The sequence below is a fragment of the Canis lupus genome, chromosome 27, assembly GCF_003254725.2.
Source record: "Canis lupus dingo isolate Sandy chromosome 27, ASM325472v2, whole genome shotgun sequence".
Taxonomy (NCBI): domain Eukaryota; kingdom Metazoa; phylum Chordata; class Mammalia; order Carnivora; family Canidae; genus Canis; species Canis lupus.
Window position 1 is genome coordinate 43,984,266 of NC_064269.1, and position 19,556 is coordinate 44,003,821.

The 19,556-nt window shown below is 37.5% G+C and overlaps 1 protein-coding gene and 1 long non-coding RNA gene across 10 annotated transcripts in view; one reads left to right on the top strand and one right to left on the bottom strand.

The window, feature by feature from the left end:
• Positions 1-19,556, top strand: part of ADIPOR2 (adiponectin receptor 2) — a 145,044-nt gene that overhangs the window by 54,851 nt on the left and 70,637 nt on the right. Inside the window, exon 1 of one of the 9 annotated variants that reach the window (XM_049102749.1) lies at positions 619-755. The exons of the other annotated variants lie outside the window; for them this stretch is intronic. The gene's annotated coding sequence lies outside the window, so the exon portion shown is untranslated. Of the gene's footprint in view, positions 1-618; positions 756-19,556 lie in introns of those variants that run through there. 9 annotated transcript variants of the gene reach the window in all.
• Positions 1,874-19,556, bottom strand: part of LOC125753852 (uncharacterized) — a 47,259-nt gene continuing 29,576 nt past the window's right edge. Inside the window, exon 2 of the long non-coding RNA XR_007406524.1 lies at positions 1,874-4,130. This is a non-coding gene — a long non-coding RNA (uncharacterized LOC125753852). The remainder of the gene's footprint in view (positions 4,131-19,556) is intronic.

The following is a 19,556-nucleotide window of genomic DNA, read 5'->3' on the forward strand; positions in this document are numbered from 1 at the left end:
TTTAGCATGGTGGAACAGACAGGTTACTTTTTATTTTCGTGGAATATATTTATATCCTATTTCATCCAGAAGTGTAATAAAGTATAAGGAGGAAAGGAGGAAAAGAAAGAAGCATAATTCCATGACTAAGAATAAAATTTGGATTTGAGTGTTCTTGGCAGCAAAGGTAAAGATGGAAATATGATAAAATACATAGCACTACACAGGGAGGAGGAACAAGACCCAGTTTTCCAGGGGTAAATCTTTTCTTGACAGATTTTAAAGAACTATTTAAGTTGGGAAGTACATAAAAACTGTTGAGTTTGTTTTGTTGTCTTGTTTTTTTTTTCTTGCATGTTTTTGCTGGAGGCCTAGTTAAAGGGGTTACAGGGTGAGGACTAAGAGTTAACATTTCAAGGCAATTAAAGTAATTTTGCATGGGTTTTGGTTTGAATTTAGGCTGCAGGTGTGGTTTTTTTTTGGCTAATGGATTTTTTTCCTTAAAGTATTTCAGACATTCAGGAGAATAGAGACAAATATAATTAACATTCATATATCCACCATGCAGCTGTATCAAATGTTGACATTTTTCTCCTACTTTTTTTTTTTTTAAAGATTTTATTTATTTATTCATGACAGAGATTGAGAGAGAGGCAGAGACACAGGCAGAGGGAGAAGCAGGCTCTCTGTGGGGAGCCGGATGTGGGACTCGATTCCAGGACCCCCGGGGTCACGCCCTGAGCCAAAGGCAGACATCCAACCACTGAGCCAACCAGGTGCCCTCCTACTTTCCATTTTTAAGGTTGCACGTACCCTTGAAGCATATTCTTGGATTGCATTGCACTTTGTTCCCAGAAGTAATGATTATCATGAATTTGGTGTTGGTCATTTCTTTTTATTTATTTTTTAAAGATTTTATTTATTTATGAGAGATACACGGGGTGTGGGGGGCAGAGACACAGGCAAAGGGAGAAGCAGGCTCCATGCAGGGAGCCTCACGTGGAACTCGATCCCGAGTCTCCAGGATCATGCCCTGGGCCGAAGTCAGCACTAAACCCCTGGGCCACCAGGGCTGCCCATCGTGTTGGTCATTTCTAATGCCTGTTACTAGGTAATTACTACATAGAGATACACTCATAAATCAGAATATTGTTTTGCATGTTTTTAAATTTGATGTAAACAATATTCTACCTATTCTGTAACTTGTTTTTCATGAAACATGTATTTTTGATTCATAAGAAATTGCTGATACATTACCATTTTTGACCTAACATAAATGACAGTTTCATGTTGTTCAACCTAATTTTAGTCATAACTTTTATCTGGGATACAGTTACATTATTTTATGAATACAGCCGTTTTTATCATGTTGATAGGTATTTAGACTGTTTGCAATTTTTTCTCTTTTAAAAACAATGCTACATTGAACATTCCTGATTAGGAATATCGTGCACATATTGAAGGTCTTTGTCAACTTTTTCAGCTTGCATGTTGTGTTATAATAGGGGTTTGTGAAATCAGTTTAGGAATTAAAATAGGATAGAAAGTATCAGTTTGTATTGCAGGCAGTATAGATAAAATGTGTGAATTTTTTTTTTTTTTTTGGTGTATGTGTATGTATGTGGTTACTAAGTTTTTTGCTTTTTGTTTTTTTTAAAGATTTTATTTATTTATTCATGAGAGACACAGAGGAAGAGACACAGGCAGAGGGAGACGCAGGCTCCATGCAGGGAGCCCGAACTGGGACTTGAGCCCGGGACTTCAGGATCACACCCTGGGCTGAAGGTGGCGCTAAACTGCTGAGCCACCTGGGCTGCCCACTAAGTTTTTTTTTTTTTTTTTTTTTAAGATTTATTTGTTTATTCATGAAAGGGAGAGAGAGGCAGAGACTCAGGCAGAGGGAGAAGCAGGCTCCATGCAGGGAGTCAGGTGGGGGACTCGGTCCCAGGACCTCAGGATCACGACCTGAACCAAAGGCAGATGCTCAGCCACTGAGCCACCCAGATGCCCCTAAGTTTGTTTTTTTAAAAGTTTATCTATTTTTAAATAATCTCTGCACCCAACGTGGGGCTTGAACTCACAACCCCAAGATCCAGAGTCACATGCTGTTCTGACTGAGACAGCCAGGCCCCCGTGTGATTATTAAGTTTGAATGAAGTTTTGTAGTGAATATTACCCAGAAGGGAAGTTATTGGGATATCTCCTTTCCTTTCCTTTCCTTCCCCTTCCCCTTTCCTTTTTCCTTTCCTTTCCTTTTTCCTTTCCTTTCCCTTTTCCTTTCCCTTTCCCTTTTCCCTTTTCCCTACCCTTCCCTTCCCTTCTCCTTTCCCTTCTCCCTTCCCTTCCCTTCCCTTCCCTTCCCTTCCCTTCCCTTCCCTTCCCTTCCCTTCCCTTCCCCTTCCCCTTCCCTTCCCCTTCCCTTCCCCTTCCCTTCCCCTTCCCCCTCCCCTTCCCTTCCCCTTCTCTTCCCCTTCCCTTCCCCTTCCCTTCCCCTTTTCTTTCCTTTTTAAAGATTTTTATTCATTTAATCATGAGAGACAGAGAGAGAGACAGGCAGAGGGAGAAGCAGGCTCCATGCAGGGAACCCGACGTGGGACTTGACCAGGTCTCCAGGATCACTCCCTGGGCTGAAGGCCGTGCTAAACCGCTGAGCCCCCCAGGCTGCCCTTATGTGAACTTTGAACTGTATCACATATTGCCAAATTACTCTCCAAAATTGTCCCACTTTGTTTTAGCATGAGAATATGAGAATTTGCTGTTTCCAAATTCTGTGATCCATGGCATTGTCAGATTTTTTACATGTTTACGAATCAGATGTGATTTTTACAGATAAGATGATATCACATCATTTTAATTTTTTAATTAAGATTTTTCTTGGTTAATTATGAAATTGAGCATTTTTTCAAATGTTGAGTGACTGTTTAAGTTTCTGCTTTTTAAATTGACTCTCTGCCTCTTCCCTTCCACACCCCCATGCTCATTGCTTTGCCTTTTTTTTTTTTTTTTTTTAAAGCGAGTGCACATGTATGTTGCCAGCAGAGCAGGGGTGAGGGTGTCGGAGTCTGTGGAGTGGGGCGGACAAAAGGGGGAGAGGGAGAGAGAGAATCCCAAGTAAATTCCACATCCAGCACAGAGCCCCAGATGAGGCCAATCTTAAAATCCTGAGATCATGATCTGAGCCAAAAACAAAAGTCAGATGCCTGCCTAACTGAGCCACCCAGTCACCCTTGCTTTGTGGGTTTTTTTTTTAGCAGCTTTGTTTTTTTTTTTTTTTAAATTGAGGAGTTTATGACATATTCTGTTTATGTCTATTAAGTGAATTGCAAATATTTTCTTTTAGTACATCTGTTAACTTTTTATATGATTTTGTTGAATAGAAATGATTATTATATCTATCACTATTTTTCTTATTCATTTATATCTTAAGAAATCTGTTCCATACCCCAGAGTCATTAAGAGTTTTGCATATTTTTTCTAAAAGTTTTCAGTTGCCTTGGCTTAGTTAAGCACCCAACTCTTGGTTTCTCTTGGTTTTGGCTCAGGTCATCATTTTGAAGTGGGATTGAGCCCCATATTTGGCTCTGTGCTCAGTGTGGGATCTGCTTTGGATTCTCTCTTTCTCTCATAAATACAATCTTTTAAAAAATTAATTAATTAATTAATTAATTTGACATTTAAGTCTTGATTCTGCCTGGAAGAAAAGTTTTTGTGTGTGTATGTATGACGTGAGGCAAGGATCTAATTCAATTTTTTATATGCATAGCTGGTTACTACAACACCACTTAACAATGTGTTTTATTTTTTTATTTTATTTATTTTTTTAATTTTTATTTATTTATGATAGTCACACAGAGAGAGAGAGAGGCAGAGACATAGGCAGAGGGAGAAACAGGCTCCATGCACCGGGAGCCCGATGTGGGATTCGATCCCGGGTCTCCAGGATCGCGCCCTGGGCCAAAGGCAGGCGCTAAACCGCTGCGCCACCCAGGGATCCCAACAATGTGTTTTAAAATTTGAATTCTTTCAAGCAGTTTTTGGTTCAGCATAGTAACGGCCTTTTTGTCTTTCATTAGGCTGCTTCAGATGTTCAAGTTTGTGACTTCTGAGGAAGCGTAATGTGATTGGGTGATTACTTGATTCAGAAATATAATCTAGAGGAGAGATAGATACAAAGCATATTTAGTAGATCTCACCCAAATGTCATTTCTTTAACCATTTTTGTAATAAAAACTAGGTTGCCGACAGTTTGAGGCTACACTGGTGAGGACACAGGTTGCTAGCTTTTTACATTGGTGATTCATATTCACGGACTTTGGAAACTAGATAAGCAGGTGTTCGATTGACCTCTTGATACTTGAAACTTCAGAATACAGTTGACCCTTGAACAACTTGGGTTTGAACTGCTCAGCTCTACTTAAACATGTTTTTTTTTTTTTTTTTTTACAGTACAGTACTTCAAGTGTATTTTCTATTATGATTTTTTTCGGAAGCTTTTCTCTACCGTAACTTTATTATGATAATATAGTATATAACACATGATGTAAGTCTAGTGTCTTACCTCCAACCCTGATTTTTAAAGCCTTAGAACTTGACTTTTATTTTGGGATCTGACAAAATCAGATGATTTTTACTGAGGAGTAAAAACATTTTTTTTTTGTCATGTTTATGGTATTTGTCAGCTATTTTTTAAAATTGATTTTTTATTTTTTGTTAGCTTTTGAAAGTCAAATTTATTAGTAATAGTTTATACTTAGTAAAATTCACTCTTTTTTTAGATGTCCAGTTCTGTGAATTTTTACAAACATTGCTGAAGGATTTTTAAATGGCCGAAATGGACTTGATAACTAGTGGGAAGGCCTAACAGCAGCTCAGCACATAACATTGGCATCTTTTTATCACTTTGGAAATCTTTGCATTAGGCCTAACAAGAGACCAGTTGTGTCGTCAGCTCTACTGGGTTCCCCACCCCCCCATCTCTGCTTCACGTGATGATACTTGTCTGTTCCTCAGAAAAGTTAGTCAGTAGGATGTGGCAGTTAGAACATGTGATTTCACTTAAAATTTGGCCTACATGCCAGGGGGAAAAAGTAGTGTAAATGATAGAAAATGTTGCCTTTCGTTATATGTCCAAAATAATTTCTTAAAAACAAACTGATTTGACATGTTTTTTTTGTGTGTGTGTTTATAGCAGTTGCGACTTTATGAACATGAAGGCTTGAGAGTGCTTGTCTTAAAATTAAGATGTGGGGATCCCTGGGTGGCTCAGCGGTTTGGCGCCTGCCTTTGGTCCAGGGCGCGATCCTGGAGTTCCGGGATCAAGTCCTGCATCGGGCTCCTGGCATGGAGCCTGCTTCTCTCTCCTCCTGTGTCTCTGCCTCTCTCTCTCTCTCTGTGTGTCTATCATAAAATAAATAAATCTTAAAAAAAAATTAAGATGTTACCTCTTCTCAGTTATCAACTATCATTTTCTTTTTTTTTTAACATTTTCTTTTTTTTAAAGATTTTATTTATTTATTCATGATAGTCACACACACAGAGAGAGAGAGAGAGAGAGAGAGAGAGAGAGAGAGGTAGAGACACAGGCAGAGGGAGAAGCAGGCTCCATGCAGGGAGCCTGACATGGGACTCGATCCCGGGTCTCCAGGATCGCACCCTGGGCCAAAGGCAGGCGCCAAACCGCTGCGCCACCCAGGGATCCCTCAACTATCATTTTCTTAAGGACTGCATCTGTAACATGTTGGGAACTGTACCCATTTTACCACTTTTTTTTTCAGTTACCAGTTTTGTTTTATTGACATTTTTCTACTCAAAAATGTTCCGAGTGTTTGGGAAAGAATTCCAATTTTAATCAGTTGCTTTCAACATGTAGCAAGGCTCTATATTCTCCCCCATTTTTGACTGTTTCATAATATTTTCAACATTGTTGTCCAGTATGATATATTATCAGTGTCGAAACTCCTGCTTTTGGCATTTAAGTAGTATACTTTTATTGAGTACAGCTTATGGTTTTTGGAAACAGTTGTGGATAAGAGCATTGATTTGGATGTTAGGCAGAGTAGGTTGATTAGGTAGATTAGTTTGCCACTTATATAATTAACTCAGGCAAGTTATTTATAACTTTCATGGGTATTTTGTCATTTCCAAAATGTAGAAAATAGTTGTACCTGTCTCCCAGGATTATTGTAAAGATTAAAGAGATAATTCTCGGGAAATGTTCTTTGTGTGTAATATTCAGTGCATGTTAGTTGGTCTCATCCTCTACATCCAGCAAAGGTTTTTTGACCTGCTGCTTTGCGTCCAAACTGTGCTTGGTGTTGTGATAAAAAAATGGATTTTAGAGGCTTCTTGACCCTAAGAAGTTTCACTCTTCAGGAGGGGAAGACAGGTATGTAAACAGATAAATGAAATAAATTGTGACAGGTACTGTAATAAAAACAGTAAGTGAGAAGAATAAAGGACACAGTATCAGGAGCCTGGGGAGATCAGGGAAATTAATTTCTGCCTCTGAACTTCTTAAGAAGTGTGAGTAGAAATTCCCCATTAATTTCTTGGGCACATACTTTATTGAATACAGTTACTGTTTGCCAGTTGCTATTTTAGGTGCTGGGAATATAGGAGTAAAGCAGGCAAGGTCCCTTCTCAGAAACTTTCATTCTAATAGGAAAATACCAGTAGTAAAAAAATCACAGACCGGTACTGTAAAAGAGATTAAAATTAAAAGGTCATGTGACAAAGAGTAAGTGGAGTTAGAGGAGGTGATTTAGATTGTGGACAAGGAAGGATTCTTTGAGTAGGTGACCTTGAAGTTGAGATTAGCCTGTGGAGAGGGAGTCTGTAATGGGTAATTATGAGAGGATGAGCATTCCAGGCTTTGGGAAACCAGGTAACAAAGCCGATTGAACTTTTGGAGTGTTAGAGGAACATATAGGTCAGTGTGGCTGGAGTGTAGTGTGCAAGGGGCAGAGGAGTACAATATGAGGCCAGAGGTAGGGGCTAAGTCATTTAAGGTTTTGTAAACCATAGTAAAGATTTCTTAGTTATAAAAGAAAGTTATTGAAGAGCTCAAAGCAAGGGAGTGCCTCTTGATGAAGATCACTGTGACTGCTGTGTTTGGGGAGTAGATTCTGGATTCTGAGGATAAGGAGTGAGGATAGTTAGGTAACAAAGATGGAACCAAGGAGATCTTTATAGGCTATTGTATTTAGGATGGGTGAGAGAGATTTTAATTTCTGGCTTGAACCAGAACACAATAGAGGAGAGAAATGGGTAGATTTGGGCTGTGTCGAAGACTGAATTAATTAGTAGGACCTGCTGACTGAATTATGACCAGTGAGAGAAATCCTGGGACTTAATGCAATTAGAAGATTGGTAGTGTATTTTAACTGGATATAGGTAATTCTGGAGGGGAGAAGGTAATTCTCCCTAGAAGGTAACTGGAATAGGTAATTCTGGAGGGGAGAAGAGGTTTTGTGGAAAATCATGAGTTCTGTTAAGTTTGAGGTGCCAATTAGACATCCGTGTAGAGTTTTTATACTTGGTGGTAAGTAATAGTTCTAGGTTATGGGGTTCAGTGAGAGATAAATATTTGGCATTGACTCGTATCTGCTAGATTTGGTGAGGATTTCAACTTTGTTAAGTGTAGGCTCAGTGGAAATAGAAGATAGGTTGTAGAAAGGTTTGAGGATGGAGTGCAAGAGTGAGGTTGGGGAATGGAGACAGCAACCATAGACTCCTCTTTGAGACATTTTCCTGTTTAAGGGAAGCAGAAGAATAGTTGTGTCTATATGTAAGGCCTAGCTTGGATGCAGTTATTATTTGAGTGTGTTCTAAAGATTATTTTATGTACCTTACCCAGTTATCTGTATAGTTTGAGATAAATGATACTTTTCCTTTTGTGACATGAGAGATTTTAGTCTAAGAAAGTTAAGTGACAATTCAAGAATTTACAAGGCGATGGAACCTGTAATTGTACTCACTTTGATATCCCATATAGGGTACTTTTTGATATACCAAAATGCCCTTTAAATTTTTATGAATTTGTTCAAGCCCCATCTACGAGTTTTTTAAAAGATTACAAGATGAAAGAAGTGAAAATTCTTTATAAGCTGTAAATTGTCACAGATTCTTTGGGAGAATCTTTTCTTGATATCCTTTTTTGTAAAACAAGAAACTTTGATAGGTAACAGTACGAATCATGTAGCTAATTGTTAGGTTATTTAATATAAAAAGCTGACTATAGTTCTTTTTAAAAACATTTTATTTATTCATGAGAGACATAGAGGCAGAGACATAGGCAGAAGGAGAAACAGGCTTTGCAGGGAGCCTGATGTGGGACTTGATCCTGGGACCCCAGGATCACGCCCTGGGCCGAAGGCGGACACTCAACCGCTGAGCCACCCAGGCATCCCCTAATTATAGTTCTTAATAAAATTATACAACTTTGGGACACCTGGGTGGCTCAGCGGTTGAGTGTCTGCCTTTGGCCCAGGGCGTGATCCCAGGATGCTGGATCGAGTCCCGTATTGGGCTCCTTGTGGGGAGCCTGCTTCTCCATCTGCCTGTCTCTCTGCCTGTCTCTCTGCGTCTCTCTCATCTCTCTCTCATGAATAAATAAATAAAATCTTTTAAAAAAATAAAATTATACAGCTCAGAAATTTAGCAGAAACTTTATTACAGGATAATAATGCTCTTTGACGCTTAAATAATGTTTTACAGGTATATGTTGTATCACCACATGGTAATTCCTGTAATTTATGTAAGCATTTTACTAATATTGTAACTAATTTTCAGTTTCTTTTTTTTTTTAATTTTCAGTTTCTTATGCTAGGTATGATATGAAAAAACTGTGGACTAGTATAGTCCACAGAAAAAACTGTGGACTAGTTCTAGCATAGTCTCCAGGAAATGATGAGAAATCAGAAGATGGATTCTTTATGGAAAGTTTAACGAATAAGAAATAATTTCTTTTTTCTTTTTTTCTTCTTTTCTTCCTCCCTCCCTCCCTCCCTCTCCTCTTTCTTTCTTTCTTTCTTTCTTTCTTTCTTTCTTTCTTTCTTTCTTTCTTTCTTTCTTTCTTTCTTTCGACAGAAAGAGAGTGGTGCATAAAAGCAGGGGGAATGGCAGAGAGAGAGGCTGAGCAGGGAGCTTGATGCAGGGCTCCATTCCAGGGCCCTGAGATCATGATCTGGACTGAAGGCAGATACTTAACCGACTGAGCTACCCAGGAGCCCCAATAATTATTATTGGGTTTTTAAAGATTTTATTTTTAAGCAATCTCTACACCCAACGTGGGGCTCAAATTTAACAATCCTGAGATTAACCGACTGAGCCAGGCAGGTGACCCTGAATAAGAATTATTTAACCTGGATTAGTCAAATATTGAATGAATAAATATTTGTAGTAAAGTAGTGGATGTTATTGTGGAGAACTAAAATAGATGATGTCTTTTAACATTCACTCTAAATAGAATTAATTTCTATTAGATCTTACGGACTACTGAACATTTAAAGAAACCCTTGTAGATCACCATCCTTAGAGACCTTTAAGAACATATTGAATGTTTTTCACTTGGTAACATAAAGCATTGAATCTGGCACATATTTTAAAATCTTGTATTTGGCTTTATTCTTTATATTGCTTAATGAAAGAAGATTAGGTATTATTGGTTATTTATTGTATTTCCATAATTTTCCAGTTCATCATATGAATGTGAGCTAGGGCTTCAGCCATATATTTTAAAAGTTAAATTTATACTTAGTTAATCCTTTTTTATACTGTGGGTATGTCATCTTCCAAATAAAAAACAGCAAAGAGAATGTAGAAATTGAGGATGAAATGACATTAAGGTGGTTTTTAAATTGCTTGTTATTAGTGTTTGTTGTGATCAGAAGCTTTTGAATCTTCAAGTATGACTACCACTAGCATGTGGTTTTTGTTTTTGTTTTTGTTTTTTTTTTTGGCATGTGGTATTTTGGCTAGGCTTTCTCACCAAAGATCCCAGTCTATCACCAACCTCACAGGGCATGATTTAAATTAATTCTTGGGGCTTTGCCTCTGTTAGCTTATTCAGTTCTCACAACGACATATGAAGTAGAGATTGTTCGTTTTTTTACAGATTAGCTTCTTATCTGCCATGGACCTTTGTTGTTAAAAATTAGGATGTTAAGTTTTCACATTCTGAGAGCCAATAGTGTGATGTCTCTTTGTGTTGGGACACAGTGCATAGAATGTAATAGTTGAAATCTAGTGGCATCACTTTCTAGTTCTATAATTAGATTATTCAGTAGTAGAGGATGGGCTGCAAAATATGTTCTAGGGTTTTGTTGACCTCCTCTAAGGTAAAGTAGCTAATTTCAGAGTGACTTAAAGTTGTAGATGGAAACTATTCTAGTGTGGTCTGTCATTGCACACTGAAGTATGCCTATGACGTTGGTGCATGGTTAACAAGATTTCTGTTATCCTGAGATTTGTTATCAAGTTCATGCTTTTCCTTCATTGGAAACCTGAGTGGTACCAAATGTTCTACATGAAGCATTGTTTTTTTCTTTTTTTTTTAAGATTTTATTTATTTATTCATGAGAATGCACAGAGAGGAGAGAGAGGCAGAGACACAGGCGGAGAGAGAAGCAGGCTCCATGCAGGGAGCCTGACGTGGGACTTGATCCTGGGACTCCAGGATCATGCCCTGGGCTGAAGGCGGTGCTAAACCGCTGAGCCACCCAGGCTGCCCAAGTATTGCTATGTTGTATCCCTTATTACTACTTCTTTCAGACTTCAATGTGAAGTAAAATATAGTGGATAAAAATCAACTACTAGTGGAATGGGATTATTATTATTATTATTATTATTATTATTATTATTATTATTAAAGATTATAGAGAGGCAGAGACACAGGCAGAGGGAGAAGCAGGCTTCATGCAGGAAGCCCGATGTGGGAGGATCAAGCCCTGGGCTGAAGGCAGATTCCCAAATGCTGAGCCACCCAGGCACCCCCATACTTCATAGTTCTTAAACCTTTAATTTGGTACCTTTTATTGTATAAGCTGTGAACTTTATGGGCTCTAAGCTGAACATGTTTTTTTGAAATATATTTTTATTTTCTTTATTCATCTAATTATTAATAGTAATTTTACTTTATTTTATTTTTTTATTTTTATTTTTTTATTTTTTATTTTTTATTTTTTAAAAAGATTTTATTTATTTATTCATGAGAGACACAGAGAAAGAGGCAGAGACACAGGCAGAGGGAGAAGCAGGCTCCATGCCGGGAGCTCAATGTGGGACTTGATCCCAGGTCTCCAGGATTACACCCTGGGCTGAAGGCGGTGCCAAACTGCTGAGCCACATGGGCTGCCCGTAATTTTACTTTTAAAAAATTTTACCTTTTGGGCAGCCCCAGTGGCTGTGTATCTCTGTGAATAAATAAATAACATCTTAAAAAAATTTTACCTTTTTTTCATTTATTCCTCAAATAATGATCAGCAAATTTAGCTTTTCTTTGCTGTTATTAATCATTCATTAATAAAATTATAGAAGTAGCATAAGTTAAGAGCACCAGGAGTGAGACTGACTGGATTCAAATTCTAACTCACCAGTTACTAGTTGTATGTTAGTTATACAGATTGTCTTGCTTTATTTCCTCATCTATAAAGTGGGGATTGATAATACCCATATAATAGGGTTTTTACGGAGTTAATTCTTATATATTCTTTAAAAGACACAGTGCCTGGCATATGGTAAAACACAAAATAAGTCATAGCTGCTATTACCATATTTCTTTTGGTGATAAAATATACATATGTAGCTTACCATTTTGACCATTTTTAAGTTTACACTTCAGGAGTATTAAATATTAAATACATTCACAATGTTATGTAGCCAACACCAGTATCCCAAAACTTCTCTATCACCTAAAACAAAAATTAAACATTAGCAATAACTTCCCTTTACTCTCTGTGACTAGCCCTGATAATGTTCTACCTGTGATCATTCTGTAGCATGAATCTGAACTTCATTCTCTTTTGTTATCATTAAAAAAATTTTTTTGGGGGGGCTTTTTTGTTATCATTGGTAGCTTAATCGGTCTTTGTATGTTTATAGTACATTTTGTTTATCTGTTCATCTGTCCATGGATACTAGTAGAGTTACTATGTTTTGGCTTTTGGGAGTGTTGGTATACAAATATCTGAATCCCCTGCTTTCAATTATTTTGGCTGTATATCTCGGAGTAGTATTGCCAAATCACAGTAATTCTGTGTTTAACTTTTTGAGGAACTTGTCACTGTCGTTTTTATTACCATTATCATCATTTGGTAAAATGTATGGATGAGCTTTTATTTTTTAGAAATTATTTTTATTACCCAGGTGCTATTAACATTGTGGTATACATGTTTATTGGAAGCTGTGTGCATAATTTTCCACTCCTTGAATTGAAATTTTTGTTGTGGAGTATTATGTTTAAAGCTGTGGAGCTGGGCTTGCCTTGCTTGCTCTCTCTTTTCTTTTTCTTTTCTTTTCTTTTCTTTTCTTTTCTTTTCTTTTCTTTTCTTTTCTTTTCTTTCTTTCTTTCTTCTTTTTTTTTTTTAATTTTTATTTATTTATGATAGTCACAGAGAGAGAGAGAGAGAGAGAGAGGCAGAGACATAGGCAGAGGGAGGAACCCGACGTGGGATTCGATCCTGGGTCTCCAGGATCACGCCCTGGGCCAAAGGCAGGCGCCAAACCGCTGCGCCACCCAGGGATCCCATGTACATCACTTTATATACTGGTAATACCCAGTTCTTTTTTCAAGCTTATTTTCATTAAGGAAACACAAATGAATTGTGTTTCCTAATGTCAACAGAATATTTGTCACCTCAAACTTCCTTTCCAAAAACAAGTTCATTCTTGTTCCATATTATTGTCCCCTTTATCATCCTTTTATCTCAGTGAATGCCATACTCTAAATACACTCCACTTAAGCAGAAAACCTGAGTCATCTGATTTTTTTATATTCTTCATTGACCCTTATTTAATCAATCATTCAGATGTTGATTTTTCTTTACTAGTATATCTTTAATCTGCCCCTTGTTCTTTAATTTCTGAACACACCTTGCAGTCCTTGTTTGCATATGCTATTTTCTTTGTACCTTTACGAATACTTTTCATCTGTTGTGATTGGCAAACCCCTTTTATAAACCTTCGACCTCTCTTTTGGACAGAATTAGTGACTCCTTGAGTCTCTGCTCCTAGAGCATGTAAGGCCAAGTCTCTATTGTAAGTCTGTAGTTTTATAGTTTCATATTTGATCATCTATAGAACATCTATTATTGTCTTCTGGGAACATAGCCTTAGCAAACTTAAAAGTAAGTCTGCCTACAGATAAATTATTTTGTGAGAATGTATTTTCTAAAAAGAAAAGTAGTAGAACTTATGCTTAAATGATCTTATACAGAAAATGAGTCTCTTTTACAACGAACATTGTAGGCATAATAATTCACTCAATGAGAGGATATTTATTTATTTATTTGATAGCACAAGCAGGGGGAGCAGCAGGCAGAGGAGAGGGAGAAGCTGGCTTCCTGCTGAGCAGAGCCTGATGTGAGGCTTGATTCCAGGACCCTGGGATTATGACCTGAATCGAAGGGAGACGCTTAACTGAGCCACCCAGGCGCCCGAGTAAGAGGATATTTAATGTAGACATTGGGAAGGAGGAGCCTTGTAATAGGAGGAGGTATAAGATTTGAAAAATTCAGGACTCCTGGGTGGTTCAGCAGTTGAGCCCAGGATGTGATCCCAGAGTTTCAGGATCGAGTCCCGCATTGGGCTCCTGCATGGAGCCTGTTTCTCCTCCCTCTGCCTCTGTCTCTGCCTCTCTCTGTGTCTCTCATGAATAAATAAATAAAATCTTAAAAAAAAATTTCATTTAGTTAGAGCAAGAGAGTGAGAGTGAGAGAGAAGAGAGTGGGGTGAGGGGCAGAGGGAGAAGCAGACTCCCTGCTGAGCGGGGAGCCTGATGTGGGGCTTAGTCCCCATATGGAGCTCAATCCTGGGACTCCGGGATCATGACCGAGGCCAGAGGCAGATACTTAACCACCTGAGCCATCCAGGTGCTCCCATAGCATCTTGATCAATGAAAATTTTCTGTGTAAGTAGAATAAAGATTAACTCTTCTGACTGACAGATAATGATACTCAGAAGTCTTACTTTCCATCTCCTACATTACTCCCTTTTACTGTCAAGAATCTTAGAGCAAATTAAAACTTAGTTCCAAGTACTTTTCCTATTTTTACTCTTCCTCACTAGACAATCATTTGTTTAAGCACAGTGGGGCAGTTCATAGTTTTAATACTTTTGTTCTAAATTTTTTTTTCTCCTCCACTCATAATTTCTTTTTGGAACTTGCAGTAGATCATCATGATATAGATAAAAATATTACACCTCAGGACTATGTCTTCTCTGTTATCCCAAGAATGTGCTGGAGGTTATTAGCCTGAGGTTGGTTTTTTGATTCCTGGTAGTATACTATAATAAATATTTGAATATTGGCTTTCATGTATTGTTTGTGTATTAGTTTCTGGAGAAAGTTTAAGTTCCTAGATTTTTTGACTTGGAATGTTTTTCCTTTATTAGTAGTTTAGAAATCATAGTTAGACAATCTTTTTTATAGTTTTTTTCTTTAGAATGATAAGCATAGAAAGTGATATATATATTACCATATGCTTTTTTTTTTTTAATTTTTATTTATTTTTGATAGTCACAGAGAGAGAGAGAGAGGCAGAGACACAGGCAGAGGGAGAAGCAGGCTCCATGCACCGGGAGCCTGATGTGGGATTCGATCCCGGGTCTCCAGGATCGCGCCCTGGGCCAAAGGCAGGCGCCAAACCGCTGCGCCACCCAGGGATCCCTGCTTTTTTGTTTTTTGAGTAATGTTTGCTTTTAATAGCTTCTAGTTATTTTCTTATCCTATCCTGAATAGTTGACTTCCAAATTTAGTTTCCATTCTCCCCCAAAATGCTGTATTTTGTTTTTTTTGCTGTATATTGAATTGCTTCTACTTACTTCTTAGGAGAAAGAAATATCATCTATATAACTATTTCTTGCCTTGTAGTAAGACTGTAGTGAGAAGGCAGGGAAAAGCACAAAATTTGGCATATAGTAAATTTTATTTAAAGAAATGAGTGGGCAGCCCCGGTGGCGCAGTGGTTTAGCGCAGCCTGCAGCCCAGGGCGTGATCCTGGAGACCCTGGATCGAGTCCCACGTCAGGTTCTCTGTATGATGCCTGCTTCTCCCTCTGCCTGTGTCTCTGCCTCTCTCTCTCTCTGTCTCTATGAATAAATAAATAAAATCTTAAAAAAAAATAAATGAGTGAGTGAATGGATGAATAGGAAACAAAGCTGAATTCACACGATAGGAATACCACCTTGTTTAGTGGTACTATTCATCCTAGGATCCTTAGCTAAGAACTGAGGCACATTGGAAAAGAACAAATAAAAAAATGTGGAGGAAAGAGTATTATATATCATTTAAGCACCTGCTGTGTACCTGTATATAGTATGTCCCCATTTCTGAAAGCGCATTGTGATTCTTGTTTACATTTTAAGCTAATCTAAAGCTAAACTAAGTTGTTTGGGAAAATTCCAAGGCATCTCTAGAGATAATTGGATATACCTCTAGGACCTCACATAATCATAGTCACTATAGTTATGGGTATTAAAGTTTTCTTACAGAGCTTAGGCAGGAAAAGTTATAATTAGTAGGTCTTTACCTTGAGTAGTGAATTTTACTCAAAATCCTAAGAGACAGATTTTTTGAAAGGACTATTTAATCAGTACTGTTACAGCAGAGACACTTGACGAGCCCTCTATATTGTTTATAGCTAACATTTGATGACCTGGGTTTCAGAGTACTTAAATTCTTAGCTTTTTATTTCTTTAACTACAAAATTTTCTGGTTAATTTGCTGATCATTAGCACCTCTTTAAGGAGACAGAGCACAGAATGGAAGAGTGTAAATCATAACTCTAAAGGATAATTTTTTTTACCTTAATTAATGGTTTGGGGTAGAAGCAAATTAAAACTGTGTATTTACAAATTTCAATGATCTTCAATTAATTACAAATTTCAATAACTTTTTTTGGCTACTGTGACAGGTAAATTATGCTTTACCTAATTAAAAATTAGTTTATATCACATTTTTTAAAGATTTTTTTTTATTCATTTATGAGAGACATAGAGAAAGAGAGAGAGAGAGAGGCAGAGACACAGGCAGAGGGAGAAGCAGGCTCCTTGCAGGGAGCTTGATGTGGGACTTGATCCTGGGACTTCAGGACCACACCCTGGGCTGAAGGCAGCACTAAACCACTGAGCCACCGGGCTGCCCTAGAATTTCATTTCTTTTTATGGCTGAAGAATATTCTATATTACGATTATACCACATTTTGTTTATCCATTCATCTGTTGTTTAAACTTTTTGGCCATTGTGAATAGTACTGCTATATAGATTCCTTCCCTGATCTTTCTAGCTTTACTGAGGCTTTTTTTTTTTTAAGGTTTATTTATTTATTTATTCATGAGAATACACGGAGAGGAGAGAGAGAGGCAGAGACACAGGCAGAGGGAGAAGCAGGCTCCATGCGGAGAGCCGGAGAGCCGGACGTGGGACTTCATCCCTGGTGTCCGGGATCATGCCCTGGGCTGAAGGTGGCGCTAAACCACTGAGCCTCCTGGGCTGCCCTTTACTGAGGCTTAAAGTGACAAATAAAACATTATATATAATTCAGGAGAATAGGATGATTTGATTGATATACATATGTATATATACACATACATATGTATATGCACATATATATATATTTGTGAAGTGGTTACTGCAAACAAATAATTAACGTATCCGTCACCTTACAGTTCTCTCCTCCTCCCTTTTTATTTGGCCCTGAAAGCACTTCAGATTTACCCTCTTAGTAGATAGATAGCAAGTACACAGTAGAGCATTATTAACTGTAGTCACCATGCTGTATATTAGATCTCCAGAACTTACTCATCCCGCGTTACTAAAACTTTGTACTCTTCAGTTTTTCCATGTCCCAACTACCTAGCCCCTGGCAACTGCCAATTTACTTCCTGTTTTTTGAGTTTGACTTTTTTAGATTCCACATATAAGTGAGTTCATGCAGTATTTGTCAATTTCTGTCTGGCTCATTTTACTTAGCATATAGTATCCTTCAGTTTATCTATGTTGATGCAAGTGGCAGGATTTCCATCTTTTAGTGCTATGTGTGTGTGTAATGGGATACTATGTATCCTAATTTCTTTATTCATCTGTCAGTGGACACTGGTTTTTTCCATGCATATATTGTGAATAATGCTTCCAATGAACATGGAAGTGCAGACATCTTTTTGAGATCCTGATATCCTTTCATTTTTGGCTGTATATCCAGAAGTGGGATTGCTGGATCATCCTCATCAGTTCATGTTACTTTTTATCTTTTTGGTAATAGCTGTTCTAACAGGTGTGAGGTGATATCTCCTGGGTTTGATTTGCTTTCCCTGATAACTAGTGATATTGAGCATCTTTTCATATACCTGTTGCCATTTATGCGTTTTCTTTGAATATGTGTCTTCTCAGATCCTTTGCTTATTTTTTAGTTTGAATTATTTGTTTCTTTGCTGTTGAGTTGAGTTACTTGTGTATTTCAGATATTACCCCTAATTAGATGTATGGTTTGCAAATATTTTCTCTCTTTCTGTGGGTTGTCTCTTCACTCTGCTGATTGTTTTCTTTGCTGTGCAGAAGCTTTTTAGTTTAATGTAATCCCACCATCTTTTTGCTTTGATTACTTTTGCTTTTGGGGGCCTATGCAAAAAATCATTCCTGGGCTAATGTCAAGAAACTTTTCCCCGTTTTTTCTTTAGGTTTCTTTAGGTTTTACAAGATCAAGTCTTACATTTAAGTCTAATTTATTTTGAGTTGATTTTTGTGTGAGATAATGGTCCAGTTCTGTACTTTTGCATGTGAATAGCCAGTTTTCCAACACCATTTATTAAAGAGACTATTGTTTCCTCATTATGTGTTTCTGCCACCATTGTTGAAGATCAGTTGACTGTAGATGTATGGGTTTATTTCTGGGCTCTCTGTTTTGTTCCATTAGTCTATGACTCTTTATGCCAATACCATAGCTTTGTAATAGATTTTGAAATCAAGACGTGTAATGCCTTCCGCTTTGTTCTTTTAGCCCAAGGTTACTTTGACTACTTGGAATTCATTTTGGTATCATGGATTTTAGGACCTTTCCCTCCTCTATTTCTTGAAAAATGTCACTGGAATTTTGGTAGGGATTGCCTTGAATTTGTAGATTGCTTTGAGTAGTATGCACATTTAACATTGTTAATTTTTCCAATTCATGAGCGTGGAGTAACTTGCCATTTATTTGTGTTGTCTTCAGTTTCTTTCATCAGTATCATAGACTTTTTAGTGTATAGATCTTTCAGTTCCTTGGTTAAATTTTTTTTTTTTTAATTTTTATTTATTTATGATAGTCACAGAGAGAGAGAGAGAGAGGCAGAGACACAGGCAGAGGGAGAAGCAGGCTCCATGCACTGGGAGCCCGACGTGGGATTCGATCCCGGGTCTCCAGGATCACGCCCCGGGCCAAAGGCAGGCGCCAAACCGCTGCGCCACCCAGGGATCCCTCCTTGGTTAAATTTATTTCTAAGTATTTCATTCTTTTATTTTTAAAATTTTATTATTTTTAAAAATTTTTATTAGTTTTAAATTTCATTCCTTTTAAAGCTATTGTAAGTGAGATTGTTTTCTTAATTTTTTTTGGATGGTTCAGTGCAATTTTTGTATATTGGTTTTGTGTCTGCATATTTATTGAATTTGTTTATTCTAAAATTTTTTGGTGAAGTCTTTGGTTTCTTTGTCTTGGTTTTGTCTTGTCTTTGTCTTTGGTTTTTTTGGTCTTTTTCTCTTTTAAAAAAATATTTTCTTTATCTGAGCTAGAGAGCACAGGGTGAAGGGTGGGAGGTGCAGAGAGAGAGGGAGAAGCATACTGCCAGCTGAGCGGGGAGCCCAACACGGGGCTCAATCCCAGGACCCTGGGATCGGGACCTGAGCCCAAGGCTTAACTGACTGAACCACCCATGTGTCCCTTTGGGTTCTTTTCTATATAAGATCATGTCATCTGCAAATAGAGATTTTACTTCTTTTCCAATTTGGATGCCTTTTCTTTTTCTTGCCCAAATCCTCTAGTAGGACTTCCAATGCTATATTGAATAGAAAGGGTGAGAATTGGCATCTTTGTCTTGTTCCTGATCTTAGATGTTTAGCTTTTAGCATTTTATCATTGAATATGGTGTAAGCTTGTCATTAGCTATTGAGATGTTAGCTATTGAGATGGTCATATGAACTGTGATCATATTGATCTTGTTAACTGGAATATAATACATTTGTTGATTTGCATATGTTGAACCGTTCCTTGCATCCCAGGTATAAATTTGACTTTATCATGTTATGTGATTGTTTAAATGTGCTGTTGAATTAGGTTTCCTAGTATTTTGTTGAGGATTTTTGCATCTATGTTCTTTAAATTATTGAT